Here is a 12,194-nt window from a genome sequence, read left to right on the forward strand (position 1 = left end):
GCCTCCTAGGAGGAGTCTCTGACCCATCAGCCCGGCTCTTTGGATGGCCTGCTGAAGTCTGCCTTGTTCCCCTTCCGATGATCCTGTGAAGTGATGGGCCCTCCCCACTTTCTCAACTGCCCACCTCGGAGGGAAAACTGTACCCCCAGTCTCCGTCCTGTCTAGTCTTGAGGTCTGCCCAATCTTTGACTTTCCATCTCTGGCTTCCAGCCAAGCCTTTAAAGGACCAACGGGAGTGGTCTCCCGGCTGCCCTGGTCCGGCCTGCGCAGGTTTTCCCTGGAGAATGGAGTGTCTGAGGTTACTGAGTAACTCAGTGTTGCTGCACGATGCTCTCCAGCAGGGCTGCCTTGGTTCAGGGTCCTAGGAGCTGTGTCGCTGCTAGGCTCATTGACCATCTCCAGAGTGCTTAGGGGCAAAAAAGAAAATCAGTGAAGTTACAGTCATACAGGCACCCGCCATTCCTCCTCTCTCTCCCTACTTTCTCCACTCCCCCCTTCTCTTCCTTCTTCATGTCTATACTGAATGACCTCAGGCAGATTACTGAGTACTCTCTGAGCCCCAGTTTCCTTGTCGGTAAGAATAGTAACATTTTCTACAAGGAACTCCGAATAATTCATATAGATGGCTGGCATTTTGACAAGCTTTCACAGATGCAGTGATTATTTTAAATCTGATTGGCTACGCAAGGTCAGTAAAGCTTCAACACTCCGAGGCCCAAGTAAAGACTCAGGCGCAGGGTAGATACTGTGCTCGTGCTGCCAGTGTCTACTTAGGGGCCTTGGAGACCTAGGATAGGGGTTTTCTACTAGGGGCCTTGGAGACCTAGGATAACATGTTTCCCTGTTGCCACTTTTTTTTTTTAAACAAGGTCTTATGTAGCTCAAGCTGGCTTCAGATTTGCTATTTAGTGGAGGGTGGCCTTGGACTTAAGATCTTCTTCCCTCCTCAATACTAGGATTACAGGCCTCTGAGATCATGCCTGGATTGTTGTTGTTTGAAGCAGAGTCTCACTAGGTAGCCTGGCTGGCCTCACACTGGAGGCCATCCCCCTGCTTTACCCTCTGGGGTGCTGGGGTTATGAATGTGTGGTGACACTCTAGCTACACACAGTTAGTAAGCAGATTGAGGCAAAGGAAGTGCTCTCCTTCTCCACAGACACATATTGAGTACTTAGTGGGGCTATAACAGAACAAGGTCTAGTTGGTGCCCTGGGCAGGGGCTGTAAGGGGAGGCAAGCAGACAGTGCCTGCACTCGCACAGGCACACACAAATAAATATGACTTTTTGAAAGACTTTGCCTGAGTCAGATTACTTACTGTGTTATGTTTTTCTTTAAAGATGTATTTATTATTTATACAGTGCTCTGCCTGCATGTGTGCCTATAGGCAGAAGAGGGCACCAGATCTCATTATATGATGGTTGTGAGCCACCCTGTGGTTGCTGGGAATTGAACTCAGGACCTTTGGAAGAACAGCCAGTGCTCTTAACCTCTGAGCTAGTTCTCCAGCCTCCTGTGTTATTTTACCTGTCAGATACATTGGAGAAAAGGACTTTTTTTAATTTAATACTTTTTGTTTGTTTGTTTTGGGACAGGGTTTCTCTGTGCAGCCTTAGCATTCCTGGACTCAATTTATAGACCAGGCTGTCCTCAAACTCGCAGAGATCTGCCTGCCTTCGCCTCCTGAGTTACAGGCGTGCAACACCATACCCAGCTTAATACTTTTTCATACCTTTTTTATTTCATTTCTTTCCCATTTCTTTCTTCATTTAATACACTATTTGGATCACTGCCACATGTAAGTTTTGTCCTCCACACTCAACACCACTAAACACAACATGACTGCATTTCTAGGATTCGAGCTAAACAAGAGTAGATGAAGCAGGCTGGAGAGATGGCTCATGAAGAGCACTGGCTGCTCTTCCAAAGGACCCAGCACCCACATGGCAGCCCACAACTGTCTATAATGCCAATTCAAGGGATTGACACGTTCACAATAATGCACAGAAAATAAAATTAAATAAATTATCTTAAAAACAAAAGTAGATCAAGCTCCCATGGTCCAACAGTGGCCCTGATTCAGTGGTTTAAATGACAGTAAAGTGACTGAGATGGCGCAGTAGGTAAAGCATTTGCTGCCGAGCTTGATGGACGACCTGAGTTCAATCCCCTGCACCCATGTGGTGAAGGGAGAGAGCTGACTCTCACAAGCTGTCCCCTGATAGCAACAAATACAACACACATACAATAAGTAAATAAATGTAATTTTTGTAATTTAAAAAGAATAGCCCCAACTAACCTAAAAACTAAATACACTAGACCAGAGAGATGGCTCAGCAATTAACAGCTGTTCTTCCAAAGGACCTGGGTTCAATTCCCAGCACCACATGGCAGCTCACAATTATGTGTAATTCTAGTTCTGCAGGATCTGACACCCTCACACAGAACACCAATATACATAATTTTTTTTAACAGAAGCTATAGAGAAATTTTAATTTACATGGCTGCTCTGGTAAGACCTTAAGATCACATCAAAGACCTTCTAGGTCTTTGTGATCTGGCTGGAATACAAACATGTCTTTACTCCAGAAAACAGAGGCAAGCAGATCTGGGTTCAAGGCCAGCCTGGTATAGAGCAAGTTTCAGGTAAAGAAAAGCTTAGGTCCAGGTGTGGCGGTACATGCCTTTAATCCCAATCAATAAAGGTGAAGCTAGTTTGTAGAAGGAAGCACCCATGCTTGTAAATGATGTTTAATTGAGTGGCGGAAAAAAAGTGGTGAATCAGAGAAAGATTTGACAGAATAGGAAAGGCCCAACTCTCAGAAGAAGAGATTAAAAAAAAAAAAAAAAAAAAAAAAAAAAAGACAAGCCACTTAAGGGGCAATGCAGAGAAAAAGAGGAGGCAGTTTTACCAGGACAATAAGAGAGAGAGAGACATAGGTGAAGCCAAAACAAGCTAGAGAATGAGAAGGAGCCAAAAGATGAGAGCCGATTGCTGGAGATAGTTTGGGGCCAAGCACAGAAATTCAGACACCAAGAGAAAAGCCAGACTGACTAAGCCAGCTGGGAGAAGAGTTTGAAACAGCCAGCTATGAGCTCTAGAAAGAACAAGAAAGGGTGAGCTTACTCAGCAGTGTGTCTCAGAGGCTGAAAACACTCTAGGCCTACGTTAGACTGAATGGAAGCTAGAAGCTTCCAGGACTAGGCCTAGCTTAGCAGACAGAGGCAGTAAGCCTCTGAGACAACAATTGAAGCAGGCAAATAGAAGTTCCTTTTACAAATGCACATTAAACATCAAAGTTTTCTGTTCCTGCTGGGGTGGGGTGGTGAGGCCTGGACTGGAGGGAGCTTTGAAAGGCAGCAGCTACAGAAGGCAACAGCATGGCCTGAAATGAGAGGGACAAGAGAGGGAGGCCTACCTGAGAGAAACTTCAGACGCTTTGCTTAATATGGTCTGAGCCTCAGTTCCTGTCCACTCTACAAACCTCATAGGCCTTGTTGATGGGCTGGTGACCGAAGCACAGTTGTGGCTTCTACTCATGCTGTTAAAGAAATGTAGATAAGTTGGATGGCTATTTCTTTTTACTCTTTCTACTGCTAGCTTGCTGTGGCATGGAGGAGACAGGGTCTTACTGTGTAGCCTTGGCTTGGCTGGCCTGGAAGTCACTATGTAAACCAGGACGACTTTGGTTTATATGTCTGCTCACCTCTGTCTCCTGAATGCCAGTATTAAAGACATGCACTGCTTTTGTTGTTATTTAATTATTTATTCATTCATTTATTTATTTATATTGTTCTGTTTTTTGAGACAGGGTTTCTCTGTGTAGCCCTGGCCATCCTGAAACTCACTCTGTAGACCAGGCTGGCCTCAAATTCAGAGATCTGTCTGCCTCTGCCTCCTGAGTGCTTGGGACTAAAGGTTTGTACCACCACTGCCCTGCTCTTTTTCGGCCTTTTTAAGAGTAGGAAAGAGGTGCTGGGAACCTGCGAAATATTTATTTAAACCTCAAACACTTGTGCTACTGTTGGAACACAGACTGTGTCCCACTTAGTTGTCAGTTTTGAACATCAACATCAGTCCGCCCAAGGTTCTGCAGCTCTTTCAGGGATCAGTCACCACCAAACCCAGCAAACCCTCCTTACTCTGAATGAGTCTGGTATACATAATGAGATCCAGGACAGGAAGAACCACATAGTGAGACCCTGTCTCAGAAAAACAAACATTAATTGGAGTTTGGAATGTAGTGCACTTGGTAGACTGTTTGCCTAAAATGCCTGAAGCTCTGGGTTTGATTGGCAGCACTGAACAAACCAGGTCTGGTGGCACACACTTGTAATCCCAGAATTTGGGAAGTAGAAGCCAGTTGATCAGGATTTCAAGGTCATTCTCAGTTACATGGTGAGATCAAAGTCAGCATGGGGTTACAAGACTTCCTATCTCAATAAAAATAACTGCAGCGTCTTAAAATGCATCACTAATTGAAACTGGTGATACTGACTTTTTGCCAAACTCCTACCAAGCAGTGTCAGATGATGCAAAATCCCACAAGAGCCTGTCTTCAGAAGGGGGACGACAGGCTGGGCTCAGGAGAACCTGACAGAAGCTCCTTGAAAATTGCTAAAGAATCTTCCAGAGGGGCTGGAGAGTGGCTCAGAGGTTAAGAGCACTGGCTGTTCTTCCACAGGTCCTGAGTTCAATTCCCAGCAACCACATACATGGTGGCTCATAACCATCTATAATATGATCTGGTGCCCTCTTCTGGCCTGCAGGCACAGATGCAGGCAGAACACCATGAATATATTCATGTATGTGTAAATAAATAAATAAAATCTTAAAAAAAAAAAATCTTCCAGAATCCTGAAGTTTTCTGCCTAATTCTCTTCCAAGTTCTGGATCCGATTAACATCCAAAGTGGCAACAGGAAAAGAGCTAGACCGTCAGAGGGTGTGAAGGGACCTGTGTGGTCAAGCCTGGACAAGGGAGGCCTAGCCTGGGAAGGACACCAAGAGTTTAGAGAAAGGTGGTGGGGAGCTAGACCCGAGCCTGCTCTAAGAGAGCCTCCCAGGACAGGCTTGCAGCCGAAACTGTCAGGGAGAGCCTTGAACCAGAGCAGCGTCTTAGTCGCTGTTCTATCACTGTGAAGAGACACATGATCAAGGCAGCTCTTATAAAAGAAAGCATTTAATTGGGAGCTTGCTTACAGTTTCAGAGGCTTAGTCCACTATCATAGCAGGGAGTGTGGTGGCAGAAAGGCAGGCCCGGTGCACAGCGACAGACACGGAGCCTGGTGTGGACTTTTGAAACCTCAAAATCCACTTCCAGGGATACAACTCCTCAAACAAGGCTGTACCCCTTGTTTGTTTGGTTTTGGGTTTTTGTTTTGTTTTGTTTTTCAAGACAGGGTTTCTTTACGCAGCCTTGGCTGCCCTGGGCTTACTTTGTTGACCGGGCTGGCCTTGAACCCACAGAGATCTACCCGCTTCAGCCTCCCCGAGTTCTGGGATTACAGGCGAGCATCACCACACCTGGCTAATGCTGCACCTCTTAACATTTTCCAACAGTTCACCAACTGGGAAGCAAGCATTCAAATATATGGATCTATGGGGGCCATTTTCATTCAAACCACCACAAGGGTAGGATCTAGAACCCCCACCACACATCAGGCCATTGCTGAGGTGTTCCACAGGCAGTGACCACTGCATGGTGAGTAGCACCTGCTTTCTTAAGTGCACCACTCTGGCTGGGCGGGGGTGGGGGTGGAGGGGAGTCTGAATTGGCACCCTAAACCTGAGAGTACATGAGAATCGCCTGTGCCAGGGCAAGAACTTCCCTGAAGAAGTTTGAGGGGAGCCCGGGACTGTCCAGACAACTTCAGTGTGCAGCCAGAGGCACACAGCACTAACCGATGGTGGCAACCGGTACCACCACCCTCCGGGCCAGGCTCAGGAGCTTGTAGAAGAGTTCTTGGGCCTTGTTCAGGTCCCAATGAATCAAAAACCCTGGTGGCATCAAAGCCGGAGAACCGTGTGTCAGGGGAATCCCATCCTGCCTCACTCCTGAAGCCCTGGAACCTGTGGGAAACAAAGGACCAAAATCTCCCACTCCCTTAAGCAAGAAACCTGTTCGGGCCCAGCCGACCTACAGGACAAACCAGTCAAACCTGCGGGCACAGCTCTTTACCTCTGTGTTCCTGTCACATACCATAAAAGAGCGACATCACTGGGCGTGGTAGCTCAAGCTTGTAATCCCAGCACTCGAGGTGGACTAAGAAAGACTAATATGAGTTCAAGGCCTTCCCTTCCTTATCTTTTTTCTTTAATTTTTTTTACATTTATTTATTCATTTGTGGTGTGTGTGTGTGTGTGTGTGTGTGTGTGTGTGTGCATGTGTGCTCATGAGGGCACAAGCATGCTATACCCTGCTTGTGGAGGTTAGACGACAACCTGCAGGAGTTGGTTCTCTCCTTCCACCTTGTGGGTCCCAGGGATTGAACTCAGGTCATCCAGTTTGGCCAGAAGTGCTTTGTCTGATGAGTCATCTTGCCCACTCTCCTTCTCTTTTTTGAGACTGCGTATGGATATGTAGCCCAAGTTAGCTTTAAAATCAACCTTTCTGTTTCTCAGGTGTTGAGATTGCACGTGTGAACTACCATCAGAGGGTAAAAAGTCTGAGCTCACTTCCGGGTTTTGAAAACCCATCAATCCTTGAGCTCAAAAACTGACCAATTCCTGAGCCCACCCAAACTCAGGACTTAAAAATCCCACCAATTCCCACCCTGGAAATACTCACCCTGGAAAGCTCTGCCCCCAAGGAACCCTATATAAAGCCTGCCTCCCTCTCAGTTTCCTGCTGCTTCTCACCTGAACAGAGGCAGCAGCCCTCCTGTTTAATTTTAATAAAAGGGATTACTTTTCCCAATTAATCTCTTGTGGGAGGTTTGTCGTGTGACTTTGTGGTATTCCTTGGCTCCCAATTGCCAAGATGCCTTTTCCTTCAGAGCTGTAGCACTTTGGTGGGGCCAGGGAGCTTTGTGACCCGGGGAGACACCCAAAGCAAGAGTGAGGTTGAGGTCTGTCCAGACCCTGACAATCTCATCTTGAGACCAGCAGGAGTAGGACCGCTCCCTCCCCGCGCTAGACCGGCATGTTCAGCTTTCCACCCCTACCTCTGTGCATAGCTTTCCACCCCTACCTCTGTGCATAGCTTTCCACCCCTACCTCTGTGCATAGCTTTCCACCCCTACCTCTGTGCATAGCTTTACACCCCTACCTCTGCCACCCTTGAGGTGGTCGTGTAGCCTGATGGTTACAGGTTACTTCCTCTCTCCTTATAAGGTCATGGCCAGCAAGCACCTGGGATTCCTCATGCAAATAAGGCATTGCCAGCCTCCTGGCCCTGGCCAATGCTGCACACTCATCCCAAAAGCCTGTATCCACTCCCTAAAGGTTTAAATAGCCTTTGTTCCCCCAAATTAAATGCCTCATTAAAACTGTCTCTCCTGAGATGGCTGTTTCTCAAGCACTCACTGCCGACTGAGATCCTGCATTACACCCACCTAAGCTTCACTCCCTTCAGTCCAGCCCAGTGTGCAAAGAGCCTGGATACCCCAAGGGAAAAGCAGACATGGGCACCAACACTTGAATCGGGGAAACCTTGCCCCTCAGAGCTGTAACACAACCATGCCTAACTCCTTGGTTTTCATCCTATTACAGAGATCTGGGTTTCAGCACAAGGAGGGAAGGACTTACCCTTAAAGAGAATCAACCCAATGTCTTAGTCAATGTTCTATTGCTATGAAGAGATCTATGGCCACAGCTGCAGAGAGAATATCTTGTGTATTGTATGGATCCATTTAAAAATCTATGGCCTATCGGAAAGTGGAGAATAGAAGGTCAGACATCCAACAGGCAGAAAGAATTCTGGGATATAGTCCAGCATTGGAGATTCACCCGGGAAGCTGTGTGGAGGACAGACGCATGTTACCTGAGCAGAGGTAACCAGCCACATATCAGAATGTAGATTAGTATAAATGGGTTAATTCAAGTTATGAGCTAGTCAGAGAAGAGCCTAGCTACATGGTCTAGGTGTTTGTAAATATCTGTCTTTGAGTCACTTCTGCTCTGATAAGTGACCCCCCATAAAACTCATTGGTTTCTCAAGTTGAACTTTGGTGGTATCCACTGTAAGAAAAAATACTGGCTCAAGACCAAGCTCTCAGCACAAAGGAGATTTATTTGCCCAGAGGGACAGAGGGCAAGAATAAGGGACAAACACAGGAGAAAGAAGACAAAGGAGAAAAGGAATGGAACAAAAAAGTGGGAAGAAAAAAAAAGGGGCAAAGGAGAGGGTTAAGGGGTATTTGTCCTGAAGGGGGACCAAGAGACCAAAAATATTAAAAAGTAAGTGTCTGGGGTACTGGGCTAAAGAGTTTAAGACATAACTGGCCAAGCTGGCCTCGCTGCTTCACACATCAGGCCAGGTGCAGGGAAGAGCTGGCCTTGCTGCTCCTTATAAGTGCTGATGCCAGGAAACTCCTCCTGGAGATAACCACCCCCTCTCCCCTAGCAGCAGTCTATCAGCTCAGGACAGGACTGAAGCCCAAGGCCAGCACAGGACAGGACCAAAGCCCAAGGTCGGTTGTTTCCCTCACCCTCACTGCAACTCCCAGCAAAAGAGAACAAAGAAAACTGGAACCATTCGTGGTCCTAACACTTTCCCACTGCAAACAGTTTTGAAATGTGGCATCCCCTTTTTCTGTATTAACCAAAAGAAGCTTGCCAGGCTAGAATCCTGTGCTTTGGGTGCGCTGAGAGGGAATGGGACCTATAAATCACCCACAATCTGGAGCTCGGGGCTCTCAGCCAGATGCCAATGTCCTGGTGTCTGTGAGAGTCCAGCTCAAGCTGCGAATAAAGATCCTCATGTGTTTTGCAACGGACTGGACTCCTGGTGGTCTTTTGGGGGTCTCACAAATCTGGCATAACAGGACAAAGGATTGTCTCTGAATAGAGAGGAGACATATGTGGCCCATAGGCAAGTAGTGGTTATAAGGATAAAGGGGGAAACCCTTTCTTAATTGAGTTCTACTCTAAGTGCACAAACCACTCAGACTCCTGTCTCAGTTAGATATGGATGGTTACTGAATGCTGAACACAACACCCCATGACCCTGGTCCCATGACCAGGGACACAGAAAGGAACTCTGAGAGCCTAACTGTGACATCTACAAGTTCTCACAGCAAGGTTTTGTGTTTTTTTTTTAATAGAAAGAACCAGATGCAAAAGATATGAGGAAAGCAGTAACGTATTTCTGCTAACCGTATAAAGCAATATTAAATTTTAATAATACAGTATTACAGCTAACCTTTAAGCTGATTGGTCCTAAGTGAGGAAAGTGAGGCAGGGCTTAGGGTCTTCTGGAGTACATCCAAAATGTAGCCAGGTGTGTAGATAAGAAGGGTGCAACCAGAGCAAAGCCAAGTGAAGAGATAATAAAGCATGAGCTATAACACTATTGAATCATGTAAAATATAAGGTCAGCTCGACCCTCCGGCAGTGTCTGCTAGTGCCAGCTATGAACAACTGCTTCCAAGAAGCAGAGCTGAAAAGTTTAAAATTTTTAATTTAATTTTACCTTAGAAACAAGATGGAAGCTAAATACAAAGATGATTGTGGCTTTGTCCTCAAATATTAGGCTGCAATATTTCCCCTCTTTTGAGTTTGGGCCTAGAGTCAAATTATTGACTCTGATTCATCCTTTACATCCAGAGAGTTACAGTGGTTCCTTAAGTCCAAAAACTAATTGTTGAGATTCTCCTGTGGATGAGGGACATGGGGTCATTGATAAGGCATGTCCCATAGGTTAGGGCTAACAGTAATATAGAAAGAGGGCCCACTATGCCAGTAATTAGGGATATTAACCAACAGGACCCATTGAATAGTTTTTCAAACCAGTTCATATCTTGTTGTCTTTTTTGTTCCCTACTGAGGTCAGTTTTGATTTTGGTCAAAGTATTTCTAATTATTCCAGAATGATTGGCATAAAAGCAATATTGTTCACCGAGGGCCATATTTAATCCTCCTTTCTTGAGGAAAAGTAAGTCTAATGCCCTTCAGTTTTGTAAGACTGTTGTTCTGGGAGTGCGGTGGCTAAATGTAACTGAGCCAAATCTTTACCTACCTGTTCACCTAGTTGGTGAAAGTTTATCTGCCCTGTGATCAGAGCACAGGCAGCTGAACCTGCAATGCCTATCCCAATTAGATCACAGCTGTTCAAGGACATGAGTGGAGATGAAGGCCAATATGTGTTCATCCTTCGTCCCCTCATAGTAGGTGACCTGTGGTTCTACATGAACAAGCACACATAACTCAGGCTTTTGTTTGTGAAATGACTCACAGAGAGACGGGGAGAGACATGGTATGTGCAAACCAGGAACCTTTAAAAGCTGCTAGAAGGTTAGTCTTTTTCATCCCAAGGGAATTAGACAAGTTTATCACATGAGTGTTAGGAGGGTGGCATATGTAATAATGCAAGGGGCATAATGCATAGCCAAGAGGAGCAAAATTAGGAGGCCCCATAAGATTCATGATGAGGGTGGAACATCAGTTGGCATTATCGGCTACCCAAAATAGAATTATTCTCCGAAACGGGACTGATGACAGCTGTGCTAGAGGCCAGTCAGCAGTTATAATGGTTAATGTAATGGAGGAAGGAAGCCAAGAATATAGAACAACGTAATAGAGCAAGAGGGATAAATATTTTAAAAATAAATTGCTTGGTGGAGAATGATATTTTGACTTAAAATAACAAATTCAATTTGATGATTTCATTAAAGAACAACATTTTTTGATGGCTTTAAGAGCTTGAGACAAGTTTGAGGAGCCCAGGAAAAAAGCCACTTCATTTACTAAGATAATACAGGCCTTCACAGATTTCTTGCAGAGATTGGTTTCAGCTGTAAACAAAGCTATGCCAGACTCTGATGCCAGACAGATGTTAATAGAGACCTTGGTGTTTGAAAATGTGAATAATGACTGTAAGAGAGTAATTAGACTGATAAAGACATGAACAGTACCTTTAATCCCAGCATTTGGGAGGCAGAGGCAGGTGAATCTGTGAGTCTGAGGCCAGGGTAGTCTATAAAGTGATTTCCAGGACAGCCAAGGCTACACAAAGAAACCCTGTCTAGAAAAATAGAACAAAACAACAACAAAAAACTCAAAACTAAGCAAAAATGTTTGTGTGTTTTCACAGCAAAATGATCACACGCCAATGAAGACAAAGCAAGTGTTTTAGATGATCCATCCTCACAGACTGCCTCAGTTACTGTCTCCTCAAAAATCTGCACCCAGGTCAACTTCAAAATGGCTAACTCAGATGGTCCAGCCTCACAGACTGTTTCAGCCAGGACTTCAGTTAAGCCCTGCACTTTCCCATCACACAGAGACTGGACAGCAAAAGCTACAGCCAGCTTTCCTGAAACTTGGCCAGTATCCCAATTTTCTTAGGATCTCCAAATAATGCCTTCGCCCTCAAACAGCAGGAAGCAAATTTTAAAAACACGATGCCCCCATTCCCAAGAGGTGGGTGGGAGGGTTTTGGTCGTTCAGCAAGTTATGGATATTTGTTGTCATTTAGGGGGTTTGGTTACAAGTTGTTATTGGTCATGGTCAGGGAGGAAACAAGTAAAAAAAAAAGTTAAAATCAGGGATCTCTTTCTTTCTTTTTCTTCCCTTTATTATTCTTTCACTCTTTCTGGTGTTAGGGGAAAAGAGATAAATAAAAAGTTTTTTTAAAAGGGGGGGATATAAGAATGATATAAGAATGATAGGATAAAGGTTAGATTATTGTATCTCCTAAAAAAGTAACAAGTCTCAAATAATTTTACATTGGTATGGATTATTCTATATTGACAGAAATTTAAGGTTGTTTTTGTTCAACTCTTCCTTTTTTTAAAGATTTATATATTTATTATTTATACAAGATCCTGCCTGCATGTATGCCTGCAGGCCAGAAGAGGGCACCAGATCTCACTATAGATGGCTATGAGCCACCATGTGGTTGCTGGGAATTGAACTCAGGACCTTTGGAAGAACAGCCAAGCAAACCTCCGAGCATTCTCTCAGCCCTCAATTCTTCCTTAATGTATTGTTCATATGTAACTCCTTAAAAAATGTGATGTAAAGTTCTAGTCC

Source organism: Meriones unguiculatus, chromosome 2, assembly GCF_030254825.1.
Source record: "Meriones unguiculatus strain TT.TT164.6M chromosome 2, Bangor_MerUng_6.1, whole genome shotgun sequence".
NCBI classification, from domain to species: Eukaryota; Metazoa; Chordata; class Mammalia; order Rodentia; family Muridae; genus Meriones; species Meriones unguiculatus.